We start from the raw sequence: 22,908 nt of genomic DNA, 5'->3' as shown, positions 1-22,908 counted from the left end.
CAATAGGTGGCCCATATCAATATTAATTTTCTTGACATGAGTAAAATGTAATTCACTGTATAATAAATATACACTGGCCATTTGCTCTTCACTATGCACACAGCTGTTACTATACAAAAAACCTTGATGGAGAAATTCTTGCTAAAGGATAATTGCCCTCTTGTGTTATTCTGTCATTGACATTACATCCACAGCCTGCTGCCCCTGGTCTTTTTCCTACTTTAAACATTCAAAGAATCCACAAAACCCTAAGCTCCCCAATAGTCAGCTACTGAAAGGATGAAGGCGTGTAGGCAGAATTAACAATGCGTCCTCAAAGCTCTGCTAGTTAATGGCCTATTGTTCCATTTATTAAGTTTTATTATGGTTGGCAGATGTGAATGTGTTCCTTCCCACACGTTTACAGGCACCAGGAAGTCAAAGACAGTCCTCAGGATCCAAGCTTATACTTAGCACAGGTGAGTATTCAATATATGTTCCTGAATAATTAGACGGAAAAAAGAATGGATAAAGGAATGAGTGAAAAACTCTGGGTCAGGTGGGTCAGGCTGGACATCTGGACTGTTCAGAATAAGGGGAGTGGGTCTGATGATCTCTGAGGTCCCCTTTTTGCTCACTTGATGGTTAGCCTGTGGCTGATGTATCTTATTTGAAAGGCACTGTACATGTCCCCACTACCATTTGGTGATGAGTATCTATGAGCTGAATAGAAATACATGACAGAGGACAGGCTAGGTCTTCTCAGTGCCAGCATTTAGACAATACCTATAACACAAATTGTGCCATCATAACCACTTGTAAGTGAATGCTTCTATGGTATAAATACATGGAGTGTGACCACCACTGCCACCCATCCCATTAGCCTTTTCTCTGTAAAACTGAAACTTTGCACCCACTATACAAGACCTTTGAATTTACCTTTGGCTGCCACCATGCCCCCACTTTTTGTTGGTTGTGGGGCTTGAACTCAGGGCCTAGGTATGGTCCCTGAGCATTTTATGCTCATAGCTAGTGTTCTACCACTTTGAGGTACAGATCCACTTCTGGTTTTCTGGTGGTTAACTGGACATTGGAGTCTTACGGACTTTCTTGCCTGTGCTGGCTTTGAACCACAATCTTCAGATCTCAGTCTCCTAAGATTATAGGCATGAGCCACCAGCACCAAGCTACCATGCTCTTTCTTCTTCTGTGAGCTCCACTGCTCTGAGTACCTCATGTAAAAGGAATCACACAGCATTTGTCTCCTTAGATTTTACTTGGCATAATATCCTCAAGGTTCATTTTGGAAATCCTCTAAAAAGTAAGTCACTTGGGGGGGAAAAAAAGAAGACAGTATGTCACACATTTTTAAATTGCATAAATTTACTTATAATAAAGAGGCTAGGAAAGAGAAAAGACAGGTTTGACAAACGACTTGTTGAAGAGAACTGAAATGGCTCCACAAAGCCTGCCCACGTTGGGCCTTTTATGAAATCTACCGTGCACACATCCCTTCAGCATGTCCTCCAGGCTACCTGTGGGCAGCACATAGTGGAAGAGAAGAATCAGGGTTGGGTAGCAGCTTCTGGGCAAATAAAGACGATATTTATTGTCCAGACAGGGAGACAGTAATGCCTACATGACTGGATATTAGAATTGATCTAGCCATGGCTAGCACCCAGATAAAATAGGTTCTTTTTTTCTTTTCTTTTCTTTCTTACACAGGCTCCTTTTCCCCTGTGTCCTGATGAAACTGGACCATCCATGCTACCGTCACTGAGGCAAAGAACAGCAGCCATACCCCTCTTAGAACTGGATAAAACACACACACACACACACACACACACACACACACACACACACACACACACACACACAGAGATAATCAGCGAACTCTTATAGCACAGGACTGCTAGAACTTATCACCACCTTCCACACCACTTGGAGAAGATGACTGAGCTTGTTAGTGAAAGCAATTATTCAAGAGTGCAGGCAGAGGAAGCCAAGGAATGGCAAACACCTAACACAGCCTGGCAAGGAGACAGTGGTTGATCTTTTTTGATGCTGAAAATAGGTCACTGTAGCCTGGGCAGTAACTCGGAATTCTAATGACTACAAAACCCAGTCCATGAAAGCACAGAAACCCTGCACAGAAGACTGAGCAGAAGGGACAGGAATACCAGCAGTGGTAGGTCTAAACTCAGCAGGAAATAAACCACAATAAGTGGAATCATTTGTTTCTAGTGAGACAGGAAGATCCGGAGACAGTCCTCTCTCAGGTGCACACTTCCTCTCCCCTGAAACTCACAGCATGGGCCAACAGAAAGTTGACCCAAGTTGGGCTCTTTTTGGTCTATACCTCATGACTGCAACATATGCAAAGATCATTTCTCAGTATAAATTAAGTGAGGTTGGATCGTGTGACTCTGAAGCATCCTCCAACACTATGATGCTATGAAGCAAGGAGCACTGATTTTTTTCAGTGAAGTCATTCTGTTTTATTGACAATGCCAAGCTTCTAATTCTATGAGAGCTGTGATTTAGGAGCACATATATGGCTACATTTTGCTGGTAAGACAAAGGAAACAATTACTACCTCCTGTCCAAGAGGTAAAGATGATTTGTCCAAAAGCCACCTTGTGGCTTTGACATTGTGGGATTTAGAAAATGCAGCTTTTTTTTAAAGGCAAAATGAATGGCTCCAGACTAAAATAAAGCTGTCCTTCAATTTGTATAGCTCTTTCTACAATAGTTTTGTTGAGGCGATGAGGTGGGCACACCAAAATGAATGACAGACTGTGATGGTAGGCAGAAGAGAAATCTCTGTCTTTGCAGTCTTGACCCAAATATCACCCCTTTCAAAGACCTTTCTGCGCCTTTCCTGTGCCTACTTCATGGAATGACTGCAGATCACACTCCACCTTCTTCCACAACCATGCCACTGTCTTTGCTGGAACGTACAGCTTTCATTCTGATCATAAATGATTTTACATTACATTTCCTCCACATTCTCTGCATATTTCTTAAATTGCTTATAATAAAAAGTCCTAGCAAACTCAATATTCTGCAGAACAATAGCTTTCCAAGTTTTTTTTGCAATCATGCACAGTTAAGAAAAGGTATATATATATATATATATATATATATATATATATATACATGTATATATATATATACACATATATATACACACACACACACACACATATATATATGTTTCATGTAAATATATGTATTTAAATGAAACGAGTGAAACGAGTATTATACAAAATACATGCCCTAACCAAATGAGATAAAGTTGATAGACTCTTACTAGTGATTGAACCCAGGGAACTATTCATGCTAGGAAAATGTCCACCATAAAGTTACACCTCCATCCCTACTCAATGATTTCCTATTTCTCCATACTTCACTCTTTTAATAGTAAGGAAGGACAAATGATTAGGTTGACTTTTGCACACCTCTAGTGAGTCTTACCCAACAGGTTGAAAGAGTACTCCAAAAGAGTTAATTTAAAAGATAAAATAATGAAATGTCATTTTCTGAATTTTATTTTGTACTTTGCCTATCCAACAGCCATCTGCAACCTCCTTAGTCTATGATTTTCTATTGCTGAAGAACTACTTAACTGTCTGGACTACCGTGCAGCTATGCATGGCCATGATCCATCCATCTCTGGAAAATGGAATGTAAAGAGAAGTCAGTAAGTATCTCCTAAGGAAGATTTTTTTTTAATTGACAGGGCGGGGGGGGGGGGCAGGGGAAGGGGGTCAAAACTAGAGTTTGAACTAAGGACCTTGCACTTGTATCAAGCAAGGCAAGCACTGCATTACTGGAGCCATGGCTCCAGTTATTGGGTGTTTTTTTTTTTTGGTTTGTTTTTTGTTTTTTTTTTGCCAGTCCTGGGGCTTGAACACTGGGCCTGGGTGCTGTCCCTGAGCTTTTGTGCTCAAGGCTACTGCTCTACTACTTGGGCCACAGCTCCACTTATGGCTTTTTGTGGTTAACTGGAGATACGAGTCTCACAGACTATTCTGCCCAGGCTGGCTTTGAACTGTAATCCTCAGATCTCAGCCTTATGAATAGCTAGGATTACAGGTATGAGCCACTGGTATCTGACTAGCACCAGCAATTTTTACTCTAGTTACTTTTCAGACAGGTGCTCACATTTTTTTTAAACTGGGGCTGGCCTTGGACTATGATCCTCCCACCTAGGTCTCTCATGTAGATGGGATTACAGGCATGGACCACCACACAACTTTATTAGTTGAAATGGGTATCTCTTAAACTTTTAGCCCAGGCTGGCTTTGAATTGCAGTCCTGATCTTAGTGGTGTTCATTAAACAGCCTCTCATTCTCTGAATGAGATCTGGCTATTGAGGATCAAACTATCACAGAGAAACCAAGAAAACAACATTAGCATAACTAATAATAGCCAGCCCTGAACATAGAGCTTATTACGTAGGACACAAGTTCTACACCCATAAGCTCGCTCATAAAACCTTATGGAATCTGCACCACCATGATAGGTCCTTGAATGACACATTAGCACACTTCACTAAACATGAAAGCAGAGATGGATTTGTGACCTGAAGATCGTACAGCCCAGGCTCGCTGCATCTCCATCACTTTCTGCTCAAAAATCGAAATAAGTACATGTTCTTTACCAAAGAGTCATTTGAAAGAACAACACTATGCTACAGGAAAATATCTTCTATTTTAGAGCTGAAGAATTAGACTTCTGTGGAGACAGGTGGCTTTGTTTAATTAGCTTTAATGTTCCTGCTTGGCATTCTTGCCACACCAGAGTCCTGGTGCAGTCACACCCACTGGGAACCTGCAGTTCCCCAGGCTGAGAACAAGCTGAAGTCCAGAACTTCCTGCCCAGGAATAGATGCCAGCACTAAACAGAACACATGCCAGTTCACTACTGTCCATCTTGAAAAATGTGAATTTGCCATCTACTGCTACACAAGCAAAGATAATTAATTTCTTTGGGTGGCGGATTAAGATTAATGTAGAACTATAGCTCTTCCATGCTGTTAATAATCAGGGACATGCTCACAGAAGATAGCAATGTCTCCCCTTCCCTCCTTGATAATACTGGGGTTGCTTAAGATCCAAAGGAAACTCAACAACAAAAGCAAAATGTCAAGCTAGAGATGTGGCTCCATAGTAGAGTGCTTGCCTCAGCATTCTTGAGGCCCTGGGTGGAATCCCTAACACCATATACATTTTTTAAAAAGTCAGATAAATCTTTGGATAGTGTTTAGATTTATGCTGAGGATTCCATTATTCTTAAGGATCAGTAGAACAAATGATAAGTCTTAGAAGTCAAATTTGCCTTATGCAAGTAAAAGAATCAATCAAGGGGGGAAACCCAAACTGTTTCTTACCCAACTCATGTTGGGTTCTTCAAAGCAGAAGGAAAGGAAATCACAGGATCACAGAATCACAGAAGGAAAGGCTCAGGTGAGAGCTGTGATCTGTTCCGAGGGCTGCCCCCTCTAACTTAATGCAACCTGCTTCCAGAAGAGTATTGACTCATGCTGCTGTGGCCCAAAATGTCGTGGATGTGCAGTTGATGACACAGCTGGCCGCACTTGAGGGGAGTTTAATGGCTCAATCTCAGAGCTGTTTATTAGGAAGGTATTTATCTAGCCCCCACCTCCTCACAATGTCTAATCTTCTCTCTCCCTCTCTCTCCCTCTCTCTCCCTCTCCCTCCCTCTCCCTCTCTCTCTCTCTTTCTCTCTCTCTCTCTCACTCTCTCGCTCTTTCTCTCCCCCCCTTTTTTGTTAATTCCTTTGCCATGTGCTGGGAGCCATGAGTTCCTGAAGAACACAATGCAGGGTTTGGCTACCAAGGAAATGAGCTGGTCTGATGACATTTTCTTCTCCAGAGAATCAGGCAAGTAGAGCATGGGAGAGTCTGATCATTTATTCATTCACTCATCCCACAAATATTTACCAAGTTCCAGTCATGTGTCTTGCACAATGTTAAGATGGGAAGGTGAGCCAAGCCATACACAGTCCTCAATTTCCTGGTACTTAATAAATAATCAGGAGTGTACGCTTGTGACCATCATGAGTCTTGTGAACATGAGATGAGGTGAGGCCTACTAGGGAGGGTGGGAACAAGTTCCTGGGGAAAGGACCACTGGAGCTGAGAACCCAACAATGAGCAAGGCAAGTCCTGCAGGTAGAGAAAACAGCTGAGGCCTGTTGAGGAAGCAGGGGGGTGTGGGGGGTGTTGATCAAATGGATGGCAAAAGTAAAGCTGAGTGTGGTGGCTCATGCCTGTAATCTTACCTACTTGGGAAGTAGAGGCCGAGATAATCATGGTTCACGGCCAGCTCATGGAAAACGTGCACACAACCCTATCTCAACCGAAAAGCTGGGTGTGGTGGTACACATATGCCATCTCAGCTATGCAGGAAGTGTATATGGGAGGCTTGTAGTCCAAGCCTGCAGGAGTATCAATGCAAGACCCTGTTTAAAAAACAACTAAAGCTAAAAGGGGTAAAATGCCTGCCTATCAAATACAAAGCCTTGAGTTCAAATGAAGTACTCTCTCCCTCACAGAAAGAGCAAAAGAAAACCAGGATAGTTGCAGATTAAGAAAGAGGGACAGAGAGAGGTCTGAAGAGTTAGAAAGAAGCCAGGTGTTGGTGGCTTACACCTGTAATCCTAGCTACTCCAGAGGCGGCGACCTGAGGATCACAGTTCAAAACCAGACAGGAAAGTCCAGGAGACTCTTATCTCCAATTAACCTCCTGAAAACCAGAAGGTTAGCCTTGAGTGAAAAAGATCGGGGACAGCACCCAGGTCCTGAATTCAAGCCCCATGACCAACAAAAATAAATAAATAAATTGATTAATTTAATTAAATTTAAAAAAAGAGAAGGGAGAAAAGTCAGGAGACCAAGTTAGCAGTTTCTACTTTCTGGAAACTCTAGAGGGTTATAAACAAGGAGAGGATGATTAGGGTTCAAAAAGTTGGGAACAAGCCATTTTATACAGTGACACACACAGGAAAGCAAAACTCTCCTGCTTGGTCAGTCTAGCCCTGAACCCTGAGCTAAGGAACACCAAAGATCATGCATTCAAATGGTGATCTGATTGATAGAAAGACATGAAGGAATGAGAATCAGGATGCCTGGTCTGGGTCAGTTGGGGGACCTTGAGCTAGCCCTACAGTTTTGTACCCCTTTTCTTTATTTACGACATTAGAGAGGTAGACTCTAGGATCATTATGTCTATTCTGGCTCTGAGAAGAAGAAAATAAAAAGATACACATGTAAAATACCAAGCAGCCAATAAACATGAGGGAGATGCCAATATTCATTCATAATCAGAGAAATTAAAATGCATTCAATTAGTCGAAAATCACTGCTGCCAGAGATATGCCACACCAGGAGCTCATGCTGCTAAATAGGAGTGTAAACTGGTCCAACCACCTGCTAGGAACACTTGATGGTTTCTAGAAAGACTGAAAATGGACACACTCTGAGATAGCAATTCCACCCACGAATACACACCCTGAATAGACTTTCTCACATACACATGAGGAAATACGCATAAGAATATTCATAGGAGCTTCAGGAGCAACCTAAATAAACACCAGCAAGAGAACAAAGAAGTATGTCTTGGTCAGCCCTCTGTATTCATAGGTTCCACATCTATAATTCAACCAACTGCAGATCTGTCTTTAGTCCCTAAACAAAACACTATCACAACTATATGAATAGTACTTATATTGTATAAGGTATTATAAGAAATTTAGAGATGATTGAAATTTAGAGATACATGTGACATATCTTCCCTCCCCCGCCCCAAGTCCTAGGGCTTGAACTCAGGGCCTGGGCACTGTCTCTGAGCTTCTTTGCTCAAAGCTAGCATTCTACCACTTGAGCCACTGTGCTACTCCCGGCTTTGTTGTTGTTGTTGTTTATGTGGTACTGAGGAATCAAACCCAGGGCTTCACGTATGCTACACAAGCACTCTCCCACTAAGCCACATTCCCAGCCCAACATATTTTTTATATAGCATTTAACATATGAACTATGATAGTGTACATTGTTTAGTAACACCTACTTTTAATTTTTAAATTTACTTTGTCTTTAGATAGTTGTTTCAACTAAATTCATTTACTTTTTAACTGATACATTAAAACTGCCCAAATCAATGAGTTGACGTGATGTTTAGATATGTGCAAACACTATGTAACATCAGATTGAACTTCTCACAAACCCTTTTCACTTCTTTACAGTGAAATCCTTAATTCTTTTCTTTGAGCTTCTGGAAGTATGCAGTACACAATTGATACTTCTTGTCATTCAAGTGTATAATAGCACACTGGGCCTTTACTCTCATCTAACTGTAAATCAGTAGCCACTGATCAGCCTCTATGGTTTCAATACAAGTCCAGAGATAAACATGGGGTATGCACACAGACACATGCCAAATTCAAGGTAGCAGTCACCTCCAGAAGAATGAGATCCAGGGGAGGGGCTTAACTCAACTTGATTTTAATAGCTTAAAGTAAGTGGCAACCAATTGTTACACAGTAATCAATTTTCTGTTATACTTTATGGCCTTCTATATGTGGAAAACATAACAACAACCAAACAACAAACCTAACAACAGATCAGGAAAAGAAGAAAGAAGAGGTTGCCAAAGTCCACTTTGTCAAAACAGTAGAACCCAGACAGACAGACAGAAGACAGACAGACAGAGACACAGACAGACAGACAGATAGACAGATAGATAGAGCAAGCCAGCCTTGGGACACGGGAGAACTGGGCTCTGCCTTATACCAGAAACAAGAGACCTATATTCCAATTATGGATGAAACCAGAACTAACTTTGGGGCTTTGGACTTGTAACACAGCAGAAGCTGCTGGGAGATAGCAGTACAATGCTGAAAGGATCCTTCTAGAGCTCAGCCTCAAGTGTCCCTGGTATTCCCCCTCTCCTCAGCCAGAGCTCTGGCAATGGAGACAGGGACTTAGCCTTGGTTTTCCCCATCATACTATATTTAATCCCAACTGAGGTTTTAAAACTTTTACTTGCTTAGGTATAAAACCTTCTGCTCTATTTTCTTGATCACACACAATATGCATACATTTGCTAGGGCTGCCATAGCCAAGTACAACGACCTAGGGGCTTTTTCAAAGCAAATCGCGTCCTCTGAGTGCTGAGATCGAAGCTGGCAAGTTGGTTTCTTCTGTGGTTGCTCTCCTTGGCTGGTAGAAGGCCACCTTCTCGCTGTGGCTTTTTCTTCTCTTTCTAAGGGTATCTGTAGTAGATTGGGATCCATCCTAATGACCATATGTTAATTTGATGAGTCTGTAGAGGATCTGTGTAGAGATCCTGTCTCCAAATGAAGTCACACTCTGAGGCACTGGGGGTTAGAATTTTGATGGGGATACAATTCAGCTCTTAACAGGGACAGTCTAGGTCTTCCTACCGACTTGCTTATCTATTTGTACTAATTTAAATTTGTTAGCCATGCTAACCTGTAACTGATGTGAAAATGGAAATAGGAAACTTGGGGGTAATAAGTGGGGTTTGGATAGGTGCAGGGGACAAGGATTAGTGACAAATGTATTGCCCGTTGCTGGTGGCTCAGATCTGTAATTCTAGCTACTTAGGAGGCTGAGATCTGAAGCTCCCAGTCAGAAGCTAGCCCAAGCAGAAAAGCTTGTAAGAGCCTTAATTCCAATAAAACACTAAAAGTGAAGGTATAGCTCATTTCAGAGGGCCCGCCTTGAGTGACAAAGCTACACAATAGCGCTTAGACCTTGTACCCCTACACCTCGACACACACAGATGCATTGTACTCATAAATCGACATGTTGAATTGGAACCTGTTTGTATAGCTATTTAAAAATACAAGGGTGTTGCTATTAATGTATTATGTGAAGTATTTCTTAACTTTCTTTCATTTTTTTCCTTTTTTTTCCCTCTATATACAATTGTCACTGTATTTGATTTTGGTATCCTGTGTATTGTATACATGTTTATCTGAATTAGGGAAGGGGAAGAACAAAATGATGAGACAAAGGACAAAGAGTATGAACCAATGCAACAGCAATACACACAACAGAATATGTTGGAAATGAACTTTACAATTTGAGGGAGGGTATTGAGGGGAGGGAAAGTAGGAGAAAAACATGGAGGGGGTTAACAATGTTTGACAAGAAATGTACTCACTCCCTTACATGTGTAACTGTAACCCCTCTGTACATCACCTTGACAATAAAATTAAATTAAATATATAAATAAATACTTTAAAAATAAAATAATAAATTCTGACTACTTCTTGTCACAGAATTGTCAAACTTTTGGAAGCTTAAGTGAGGGATAATTAATACATGGGGTCATTTAAAAATGGTATAAATGTTGAAATTAAATGTCTTTTGTTAAATAAAAATTAAGATTTTCTAGAATTAATCTAGTTAGAAAAATACTACGTAACTAGTTTGAAGGACTAAAATCTGGTAGCCAAAACAATACACGTATGCTTTTTCCAAACTACAATTTCAATGTTTCTTCTCCTGTAGAGACAAGGCAGCGCTGGAGAATGTCCACAGACACACACGGGCTCTGCGCCATGTCCACTTGGCCAGTCTGCCCCACTTCCAGCCTGCTGCTTAATTAATTTAGCCTGGCGAGTGACAAACTGAACTCTGTTCGCTGTCTCAAGGAAGTCTCCATGTGTGCTCTCCACACAGAGCCTCCTTTCTTCAGCCTGTAAGTGAGAAAAGAGAGCCAGGTCTCTGGGCAGAACCATCAAAGGCCACTGGGCATCATGGAAACTGGCCATTTTGGAACAGTCCAAAGGCTAAGATGCCCCAGTGTGAGTTGCAGAAAGACACTGTCCCTGAAGGCACATACTTGTCTATTTTTAACTTGAGGAAACTGTGGTTTTGGCCAAGTCAGATCTCATAGCAAAGACAGGTGAGCACACCATCAAGATCCCAAAAGAACAGATATTTATAAGGTCCCATTTCACTCTGAGACAGAGGAAAGAGAATTGCAAAAACTAATGTCAGATTCTGTTCTTAAAACAGAACTCAAGGTAGTGTGTGTGTGTGTGTGTGTGTGCGTGTGTGGTGTGCGTGTGCGCCCATGTGTGCATGCACACACGCACTCATCCTGGGGCTTGAACTCAAGAGCCTGGAATGAAGACAGGTATAGCTACTGGGCATTGTTTGTGAGATTTTATACCTCCAGGATAGAACCCTATTCTTGAGCCACAGCTCTACTTATGGCTTTTTTGGTGGTTAAAGTGGTTAATGAATGGCTTCAAACCTGGGTCCTCATATCTTAGCCTCTTGAGTGACTAGGATTATAAGCATGAGCCACTGGTGCCTAGCTGAATAAGGTAATTTTAAGATCATTACAAGTCTAGCTCATTCCAAGCCTTCTAGAGTGTGACCCTAAAGGTACCAACAAAACTCTGGGAAGACGAAGTCTCAGCTATACAGGCAGACTTTGATAATTTGGACAGAGATCCACAATGATCTAGACCTTCAAGGAAAGCTTAAGCAGGTACTCCTCTGCAATGGATGGTCACAGAAAACTACACAGGTCAGTTTTCTAATGTAATTAGCAGAGCAGGAATTCAGCAAGGAGATCATGCTGTTTACCTTGGTGAAGAATAGACACTAGAGACTGTCAAGTTTAAATGTAGGTGTCCCCTGGGAAACAAATCTTTGGCCCCTAGGAATTTCCCTGTTGATCCCTTAAGTTCTTGTTATTAGTAAGTAGAAAAAAGTAGTAACTACATGGACTATTAAAAATGAAGCATTAGTTCTTTAAATCTGTGACAACTAAAATTGTTCTTACAGAATAGCAAGGCAAACATCAGTAATGAATTTGTTGTTTTATGTAGATCACATAAGACTTATAATACTATATTTGTACCAACGTAGCATATGCAGTTAACATTAACTTCTCTGCCATCACATATGAAAATGACAAACTTCCAACATTTTATCATAGATGCAATATTTTTTTAAAAAATCAGTGCAGATTTTCAGTGCAGGTTTTCAGAAACCATCACTCTGCTGTAACAGAAAAACCTCAATCTTTCCTGTTTCCCACAGTATGCTTTAGGTGCTAGCTACTCTGACTTCAATTTCAAAGTAACTTAACTAAGTCCCTTATTTATCCTATAGTATAACAGCTGTTTAATCAATGCGTTCCAAGCACCAGAGCTTCAAACAGGAAAGTCTTAGTCTCCTGACTTCACCAAGGGGCCTTTAAAAATAATATAAAGAGCCAGCAAGAACCATCAAAACATTTATGATTTTTAAAGTAAATTTCTTTTCGAGAAAATGAGATATGCATACAAAAAGTTTGCATTTTATGATCCCTTTACAGTAATTTCAGTATTGATTTGTAAAATATTAATAACTGAGAGAGGGATAGACAAGAAAGATAACTCTTTAAAACAATGGCCAATGAAAGACCAGATCAAAAAGAAAAAAGCCACTTCTCCAAAATTACCAGTCACAGCACTCTGCCAAGAATGGCATTCTGTTCCCCTTCTATGAATTTCCAGCTAGCGATCCTTGATCTCACTAGCTCTATATGACAGTTAACCGTTGCTCACTACGATCTGGCCTGCAAATTTCTCCTCAGCTCCTCTTCTCACTTCATTCTGTTCATTTATCACTAAGCCTAGCCAAGCCCAATCCATATCTCTTATACAACTGTAACTAGAACTAGAAACACTCAACTAGACTGACTGGTCGCATCTTCTCAAGAACTAACCCCATCACACCTCAACTGGATGAGTGCCAGAGCCTCCGGCCAAGTCTCTTCTCTGTCCAGCATCACACTCCATGCAGATGGCAGAGGGCCCTTCTCAGGATGCCATGACCCCTCTCTCAGAATTCCCAGTAACTTCCCATCCCTCTAAGATAGAAAGCAAGCTCTTTGCAACAGTCAATAAGGCCTTGCTCAGGGACCTGGTCATCCAGTTCATCTGCCATTGCTACTCTTCCCTCAACTTACTGCACCCCATCTACACAGAGTCTCACCATTTATTGAACTAGCCAGGGACACCCCAAACCCAGCTCAGAGCATTTTTACATGTTACGTTCTCAGCTAGGTTCTCTGCTTCCTTATGTAGCCACATGATGCTACCTAGATTTCATCAGGTCTTTGCTGAAGTGTCTCTCAGGAGTGAGGCTACTAACAACTCCATTTATGATTGCCAGCCTCCCACTCCTTGATCATGTCTCCTCTCTGCTGCAGACGCTGACATTTCTCCATTGCAATACCAACCCAACACTTATAAAGCACATGTTCTTAGCTTGACATTATCACTTCTCCCACCACTGTGTGGGATGTTTGTTCACGGATAGAATCTTAGAGCCCAGAAGAATCCCTGGCAGAGGACAGGCAGTCAACATTTGTGGATTAGACTCAACATAGTATGATTTAAATACATACCATGCTACTACATTCCTGACAGGGATTCAGACTGTCTGCACAGGAAAGTCCTTTGGCTTTCTGCCACATTAAGGGTATCAGCATTCTCTTCCAACCAATCACTATTTAAAATGGCTGGCAGGGAAGGGGGAGTATGGAAATCACAAATGGAGTTGAGCGTCAAAAGGCCTTCAGGATTCTGGCATTCTGGCATTGTTACTTGCAGCTTATCGCTTTGGTAGAACTAGTGTATCAAAAGCATTCCGAACATAAGCCTTTTCCAGAGAAGATCTCAGATGGTGCTGGCACCAGAGTTGTTCTAGCTTCCTGAGGAAGGACTTGTCTACCACTGAGGAGAATGAAGGTGGCGCTAAGAGAGGGCAGACTCCCCAGGCCAGGCTCCATGTATGTGGGATCACATGAGCCATCCTGAGTCTCTTTATTTGTAAATGGGAATCCTTACTTTCCTCATCTAATAAGGACCTCAGAGACTTCAAGTGCAAAGAACAAATCAGAAACGCAAATTAATAGTGTGATGAACCTGCCTAGCAATTCCCAATGCAGCGGCTCCCTACATTCCCAAGTACTCATGGTGGTACCACCAACCAATAACATGTCAGGAACTGGGAAAGGAAATGAGCTATTGCTCATTACAGGTGTGCAGAACATATTTCCCAGAGCCTAGCACACAGCAGACACACTACCAAAGACACATTCCTCAGCACAACCCCACAGGGTAGTTCTCATTGAGCCCATTTGATAGATAAGGAAAACCTAGAGAACCAAATGACCTGCCCAAAGGAAAACAGACCCAGAACTGCAACAAAGCTCCTTTCAGTGCTGGTCCTAGCCAAACCATCTCAGTCTTGAGTCCAAGCGCCAGTTTCCTCTTGTCTCCACCAATGCTCTCTGACAGATATATATAACAAGCCACAGACAGCATTTTTAACTAGTCATCACATTCAAGAAGTAAAAAGAAACTGTTGTAGGCTAATTTTAAAAAGTTCTTTGAAAAAAAAACCTAGGAGAACTTATTTTAATAAGCTTACATAACCAATATATTTGAAATATTATCAATTCATTGTGCAATCAGCATATAACTGACTGGAAAATTCTGCTTTAGTTTTTAAAAAATCAGTTGCCTGGCACCAGTGGTTCACACCTATAAATCTAGCTACTCAGGAGGCTGGGATCTGAGGACTGTAGCTCAAAGCCAGCCCAGGCAAGCAATTCTGAGACTCTTATCTCCAATTAATCACCAAAATGCCAGATGTGCAGCTATGGCTCAAGTGTTAGAGTACCCAATCTGTCTTAAGCATAATAATAATAATAATAATAATAATAAGCTAAAGGACAGCACCAAGGCCCTGAGTTCAAGCCCCACTACTAAAACAACAACAACAAAAGAAGTCTTCAAAACCAGATACGTATTTCCTTACAGAGCATTTCAATTTGGACTAACCACATTAATGCTCAGTGGTTCGTGAGGCTCAAAGCCACTATGATGGAAAAGTATAGAGATATATCATAAGAGAAGTGGCTATTCCTCATGGCCCCAGCCCCACAGAGCTCTGCACCTGGTCAAGTGGTAGAGAGAAGCTTGTTCTTCTTTGCCTGGGCCAGTGTGTAGGGGCTGACAAGTCCCCTCTCAGTGACACCTTCCTTCTCCTCTCCCCACAGCTACCTTCCTTTCCCGCATCCTCCTTTATTTCCACTAACTAAATGATCTTATTCATTTGTTCCCTGGCATAGTGCCCAGCAACCAGCCACTAAAATTTAAGCAATTTTTTTTGTATCTTTCCTCCATTTCGTTCCAAAGCTTAGAAGAGTGTAGGACACAGAAAATATCCCATCCACATTAGATACACAAATAACTGATCTAGCCAAAAAGGCACAAAATCTCCTCCTCACAAAACAGGAAATGTGTTTACCATAGAGCAATGTCATAGGGAAATTCATTTCCTAGATTAACTCACCAGACTACTTAGGCCATAATGTAACCAAAACCTAGGAGGAAAGAGCAAAACATAAAAGGAGGAGCAAAAGTTCCTCAAAGGGCCCAGTATGTGATCACTCCTTTGCTTTGGTGGTACAAAAGAAAGCAATTTCATCATCTTCTTCCTACGTAGCCTGTATCGGGTATTTTATTACAGTGATGCAACATCAACTAATCCACTGTTCCATTTGCAGAGTCTCTGGGGAAACCCAGCCACTGGCCCAGATCAGCAGGTACTCAGACTTGGCTCCCGACCAAATAGCACCAATAATAACCATGTGGGTGAGGAGGTGCGAAATGATTTCTAAGAAGGGGTCTGCAAGCGGCATAACTCCACTGCATTTCATTGTGGCCTCTATGAGCCCTGCCTCTCCCTGACATTTCCCCCATCCCATGTGAGCCTAACTTTCTGCTTAAAGTTTACCTTTAAGATGAAGCCAGGTGATTAAGGGAGGCAGACAATATACTTCTCCAGGTCTATCCCCTCACTGGGAGAAGTTTTTGGAACACAGATAAACAAATAAAATTATTTTAAATGACTTTCTAAGGTGGAATCACAGAGTAAATGCAAGAGTCCTCACTAAGAACTTTTTATTCAGACTAATAACAAGTTAAAAGTCTTATCAATCCACAAGATAAAAGCCTCCAGCTTTCTAGATGGGTACCTGGAGCGTTGTAGTTGGAAACCTTGTATTTAGAATACAAAACTGAGTAGCGGCTGATACAAGCTACCCTGTCCAATGCAGCTGCCTGGACTCACCAGGGCTCCTTCCCGCAGGAAGCAAAACCTGGGCGACAATGTGACAGCAGATATTCAATCAAGAAAAGTGATAGGGCTCAGAACAAACTCTGCCAAGTGAACCCTTCGGGTAACCACAGCAGCCAGGCCACAGGGAGGGAGGAGGAGAGCCTGTGCTTCACAGGGCTAGGGAGCCAGTGTCCACAGCAATGCAAGCTCCTCTCACTTACAGAGAGACCTGGCTGAGCAGCCACGTGAAACCCGGCTTCTGGTTAGGGGCTGACCCTCATTAAGACATGGAAATCCACACTCCAACTTTAGACAACATTCAACATGTTGCATTTTTCCTGGGGACAGCAAATATTAATTCATTTACTTTTACATGTAAAATATCTCTAAGTTGTTCATGAAGTTCAGGCAGAAGGAAACGGAAATAATTCGCCAGAACCTGGTCTGTGATGTATATCTCCAAAGGAAAACCAAGTCAGGAGTCCCATTTATATGGACCTTAAAAAACACTTCCATTCATGACAGGATATAGCTTGTTTTATTATTATTACTCTTCATTTGTGTGTGCCAATGTTGGGGTTAACTCAGAGCTTTGTACTCTGGCTTAGTCTTCTTTTTCACAGATGGTGCTTTACCATATGAGCCATGCTTCCAGCTGAACATTTTACTAGGAAATTTGATATAGGCTCTCATAGAATTTTCTTCCATGGCTTCAAATCACGATTCTTAGATCTCAACCTTCTGAATAGCTAGCACCTCCCTTATTATTACCATAACTTATATTATGATGATGATTATTAGTGTTGTTGTTATTATTATTATTGCAATTTTAAAGATGAGGAAAGGCTCAAAGGCAGTAAGAAGCCTGGTACAAATTAGGTAGAAGTGGTTAGCACAATATTTTAAATCAGGTCTGAGAAGTTAAAATTCAGTTCTTTCTACTGTCTCAGAAAGTATAAGACAATTTTGACAAAAGTGAGTGTTGCTTAAGTTCATACTTATTCCAAGTTATTGTTTTGATATAGATTCATAACTAGTATGCATTATAAAGATAAAATCCAAACTCTGCTATGACAGTTGCCAAACAATATTGATTGACAATATCTGAATATCTGTTCAGCTTGTTTAAGTTCTTGCTTCTTTGTCCATAATGAAGATGGTGTAATAAATAACATCAACTATACAGGGTTGTCTTAAGGGTTCAATGGAAGGAAGGCACTGTTCAGTGAGGAATAAATAAGATTCCTTTGTCTTCAAGGAACATACAGTTCATGAGACAGACATAGATAAAAACAGGGCAGGTTCCAATGGGTCATACCTGTCATTTCATGAAAGGGGCTTAACTCTAGAAGATCAAGATTTCAAGCCATACCACCCAACAGCTGGGCACGGTGGTTGCATACCTATCATACCAGCTATGGAGCTATGCAGGAAGATCATGGTTCCACGCCAATGAGGTCAAAAATTTCGTGAGCTTGCCATCTCAACAGAGAAGGCTGAGTGTGGTGGTGCATGCCTGTCATCCTAGCAAAGGCAGGAAGCATCCATAGGAGGATCTTAGTCTACGTTGGCCAAGGAAAAGATAAGACCATATCTCAAAAGGTACCAGAAAAAAAGATCTGGAGATGTGGCTCAGGTAGTAGAGTACCTCCTGGCTGGCTCAAAGCTGAGTTCAAACCCTAGTATTACCCCCTCCAGAAAAAGTATCAACAAGGACAAAAATGAAACATGATAAGAGGAGTCAATCAGAACCGAGTCTTCAAGTATCCAAGGTGAACGCTGGCACTTTCAGAATGCATGAAGCCAGAAAGGAGAGGATGTGGCAGGAGAAGCTCTGGAAAGAACTCAGAGAGTCAGCAAGAGCAGTGGACAGAGGGAACGTGGAGAAGCCACCACAGAAGGGCAGAGAGAACCAAGCACCGCAGGGACTCGGCATCTCAAGGCATCAATGACCCTGTGCGCAACAGCCGCTCAGTGAGCAAAGGCCTGACCACCCCACCCCTGCATTTGTCAAGGATAAAATCAGCAGCATTCCTTCACAAGGAAAAAGAGAGCGTGCACTCGTGTGGTGTGTGGGGCAGGGAGGGATGGAAGGGGGCATGGGAGAGATCCGGGACTGAGCAGAGAAGCTCCTGCAAGGTGGAAAGCTGGAGCAGTGAAAGTAGGTTTCTTTTCCAAAAACACGTGACTGAGAATAAAGGGAAAGAAGCACCGTGGAATCAGCGTCATCGACTTTGACAACACGTGGTAATAATGAGGGTTAGACTACGTTGAAAACCAACTTTACAACTTGGGGGTGGGGTGGGGAGGGAGGATCTGGGGAGGTGTGGAGGGAAGGGATGGTAGGGAAAAACAGAGGAGGGGGAAACAATGCTTGATAGGAAATGTACTCATTACCTTGCTCATGTCACTGAAACCTCTCTGTACAGTATCTTAACAATAAAAACATATAAAAAATAAAAAAAAAGAAATAAGGAGAGTCAGGCTGAATCTCTGACTGCAGCAGCCAATGGCCAGAATGAAGAACAGGTGACAAGAGGGAATGTGATGTGGCTGGATGGTTCCTGCCTGCCTTGGAAATGGGTAGCAGGGGCAGCGAAGGGAGAGAACCAGGAGGGCTGAGCCTCGGCCTTGTGTGCACTGGTAGAGACAGAGAGGAAGCGGGGGGGGGGGGGGGGGGGGAGAGGCAGGAGATGCTTGGTCCATTGTGCTCAGTTCTGAGCTTTGTCCTCCAAGGAACCAAAATGTCAGCTCTACTCCATGATGAGCTGAGAACTTGAAATACACCTTTCAACTCTTGGCTAAGCATGAGGAACAGGAGTCAACATTTCAGAGAGGAAGATGGTTCTCATTGATTTTCATCTTGTCTCCTCCAGCCATTCCCCTCCTCCTAGCACTCAATTGCTGAGGTACCCCTGCTCAACACCCATGTCTTTGCTTAAGTCTCCAGGGACAGAAACAGCTGCTTCCCTTCTGGAAGTGAAAGGCTACCACATCTGTCAGCAGAGCCAGCCTTCTCTCTAACTCTGTTTGTTTCTCTGGGCAATATGTAGGCAATTAAAAAAAAAAAGATTGTGAAGTGTTATAAATACTAGGTAGTTGTGCTTGGAATGTTGAAGATAAGGATTAGAAGTGAAAGAGAAATTTTATCATGGGTAAACATATAATATAAAAAAATTTAGGGCTGGAAAGGTAGCTCAGAGGTAGAATGCTTGCCTAGCATGCATGCCTACCCTGGGCTCAATTCCTCAGTACCACATACACAGAAAAGCCAGAAGTGGCGCTATGGTTCAAGAGGTAGAGTGCTAGCCTTGAGCAAAAGAAGCTCAGGGACAGTGCCCAAGTCCTGAGTTCAAGCCCCAGGATTGGCAAAAAATTAATTAATTAATCAACTACATATCCTTACCTGATTGCCAGAATTTACTTCTTAACCTATTTTTTTCATCAGAGACTATATTAGAGTCTGACATCTAAATACTTAGTGCCAATTCCTTCTTTTCACTCATCCTCTCTTCTTTTCTATTGAAAACCATGGCCCCATCTAGCCTACAACCTACCTATTCACGGCACAGGAGTTCAAATGGTTTTGACAATTTTTAAAGGGATGTAGTAACCACGAAACCAGAATACCCAACAGACAGCATGTGTGGTTTGGGAAGCCTATAATGTATTGTTCTGGCCTGTGCTGGGGAAGCAGGGATATTTTTCAAGCCAAGCTATCCACAGGGTGCTGAGACAAGACTCCTCTTCTCTGGTGCTGAAGCCCAGTGGTTCCCCACCACTACACCGCTGAGCTGACAGGACTGTTTACAGCCAGACGCAGGAGAGAAATGACTTCCACTTGAAAGCAAAAAGGCTGTTCTTGAGGGTTTCTGTCAGAGTCACATAAATCAGTCTTAAAAATCAAACAAACCATTCTACTAATACTTTTTAAAGATTCCCAACTGAGTAATGTCAAATGGGAAGGAAATAGTTATGTGCACAGCACACCTCTCCGACTGTCTTTTTCTGTGCTCACCTGAGCCCTCAGAGGCCTCTCTGTCACCTGAAAGAGAATGTAGGCGGGAGGGGGGCAGGAACTGAGGTCCCAAAGTAGATTTTGTTCACAAATGGGAACTGTCCATCACTCTCCCATCCACCCTCACAAATCTGAAGCCAAACCTCAGAGCCACAGAGCAACACACAGCAATGTCAGCCACACTGCCAGAAGTGAAGACTGTGCCCCAAAGACATGTCCACGTGCTTTAAATGGTAATCCAGGTCAATATTTGTCAATACTTAAAACAGGCTCAGGCACAGTCATTCAGCTATCCCTTGAGTAGAATCCTCAAACTCAACCTTAAACTTCCAAAACAAATTCAAGTAAGAATAACCTTGCATTAAAAAAAAGTTCTATACTGGGTGCTGGGAATGTGGCTTAGTGGTAGAGGGCTTGCCTAGCATGCACCAAGCCCTGGGTTCAATTCCTCAGCACCACATAAACAGAAAAAAAAAGCTAGAAGTGGTGCTGTGGCTCAAGTGGTAGAGTGCTAGCCTTGAGCAAAAAGAAGCTCAGGGACAGTGCCCTGACCCTGAGGTCAAGGACTGGCAACAATCAAACAACAACAACAAAACTATACTGGCCAAGCACTGTGACCCAGGCCTGTAATACTAGTTAGTTGAGAGGAATTGTGGTTTGAGCAAGCCCAGCCAAAAAAATAAAAGTTCACAGGATTCCATCGGTACAGTGGCGCATGCTTACCATCCCAGGTACGGCAGGAAGCACAAATAAACCAAGATCCTATCTCAAAAATAACTAGTGCACAAAGAGCTGGCCGAGTGGCTCAAATGACAGATCATTTGTGTAGTTAGTGTAAGACTCTGAGTTCAAATACCAGTACTGAAAAAAAAATTCCGTAATAACTAGACCAGCCTCCATTTCTGCTCTCTACTCAGTGACAGGCACCGAGCACTTTTAACTAAGGAAGGGCAGTCTTTGTAAAGCCCAGAACATCCCAGGCCATTGATCAGACATCTCAGAGGCCCCTGGCCTCATGCTGTCTTCTCGATGGCTGGAGCTGACCTCAGCTACCAACAACATCAAGAGTAATATCACAAATACTCCAAATGGCAAGTACCTAAGACAAAAAGGATAAATGCAAGTTTAATGTTCTGTATTACTTTATTTATTTTATTTATTTTTTTTTTCCGGTCGTGGGGCCTGAACTCTGGGCCTGGGTGCTATCCCTCAGCTCTTTAGCTCAAGGTTAGCGCTCTACCACTTGAGCCACAGCGCCACTTCCGGTTTTTTTCTTTTTGCTTATGTGGTGCTGAGGAATCGAATCCAGGACCTCAGGCATGCAAAGCAAGCGCTCTACCACTGAGCCACCTTCCCAGCCATCTGTATTACTTTAGAATGTTAAAATAGATGACAGAAATACTAGGACCTAAATTAGATAACAGAATGCCATTAGGATAATGTGTTCATTGAGCAGTCTCTCTCTGTCTCATTAAGGAAGGGTGCCAGAACATTTTTTTAATGAAATGAAAGAGCCAGGTATGGTTGTGAACACCTGTAATTCCAGCACTCAGGAAGCTGAGGCAGGAAGATCAAAAGTTCAAGACTAGCTTGTGCTAAGTAGTATCTTATTTCAAAAAAAAAAGAAAAGAAGAGAGTGAGAGAGAGAGAAGGAAAGAGGAGGAAGAAATGGGCTAGAATAAAAAGGAAAGGGGCTGGGAAGGTGGCTCAGTGGTAGCTTGCCTTGCATGCATGAGGCCCTGGGTTCGATTCCTCAGCACCACATAAGCAGAAAAGCTGGAAGTGGCGCTGTGATTCACGTGGTAGAGCACTAGCCTTGAGTTGAAGAGCTGAGGGACAGCGCCCAGGCCCAAAGTACAGGCCCCACGACTGGCAAAAAAAAAAAAAAAAAAAAAAGGAAAGTCCTCAGCCCGACATAATTTCACAGCTTTGGAACTCTCCTCATTATTTGTATTATATGTGAGAGTGGAGCTTTGCTGGCTGGGAGGGGAAGGGAGGCGGAGGGAAGCAAAGGGCTTCCTCTTAGACCTGGCATGCTCTTGCTCTTCCAACAACACACATAAATATTGGTTCTTGGATTTCACTACTGAATCAACTCATTTCTAAGTTCTCGCGGATTTCGAGTAAATGTATTTTTAACCAACCACCAATTTTTAATACCACCACCAGTGCATCTAAAATGTCTGTAGATATTATTTTACACAAGTCAAACAACAACAACCCCTTAAGATGTTTCTCTTTTCCCAAGTGGGGACTATAAGACTGCAATGATCAGTCAACCTGCTGCTTAACTAGACTGTTTTCATGCAGGAAACATTTTGAGTAGAAGATACTCTCTAAACGGGGTGTCAGTGGCTCACACTTGTAATCCTCAGGAGGCTGAGATCTGAGGATTGTGAGTCAAAGCTAGCCTGGGCAGTAAAGTCTATGAGACTCTAATCTCCAATTAAGCACCATGGAAGCTGGAAGTGGAGTATGGCTCAAACACTAGAGCGCTAACCTTGAGCAAAAGAGCTCAGAGACAGCATCCAGGCCCTGAGTTCAAGCCCCAGGACCAGTGCGCGCATGCGCATACACACACACACACACACACACACACACACACACACACACACACACACACACATTGTCTCATAACAATGAGTGGAATAAAAGCAACTGTCTTACTTCTGAAAACGTTAATTACAATAAAGGGAGAAGTTGTGATCCTACATCTGCTTC

Source organism: Dipodomys spectabilis, unplaced genomic scaffold, assembly GCF_019054845.1.
Source record: "Dipodomys spectabilis isolate Male_0828 unplaced genomic scaffold, ASM1905484v1 ptg000043l, whole genome shotgun sequence".
Lineage (NCBI taxonomy): Eukaryota > Metazoa > Chordata > Mammalia > Rodentia > Heteromyidae > Dipodomys > Dipodomys spectabilis.
This window is presented reverse-complemented; position numbering follows the sequence as displayed.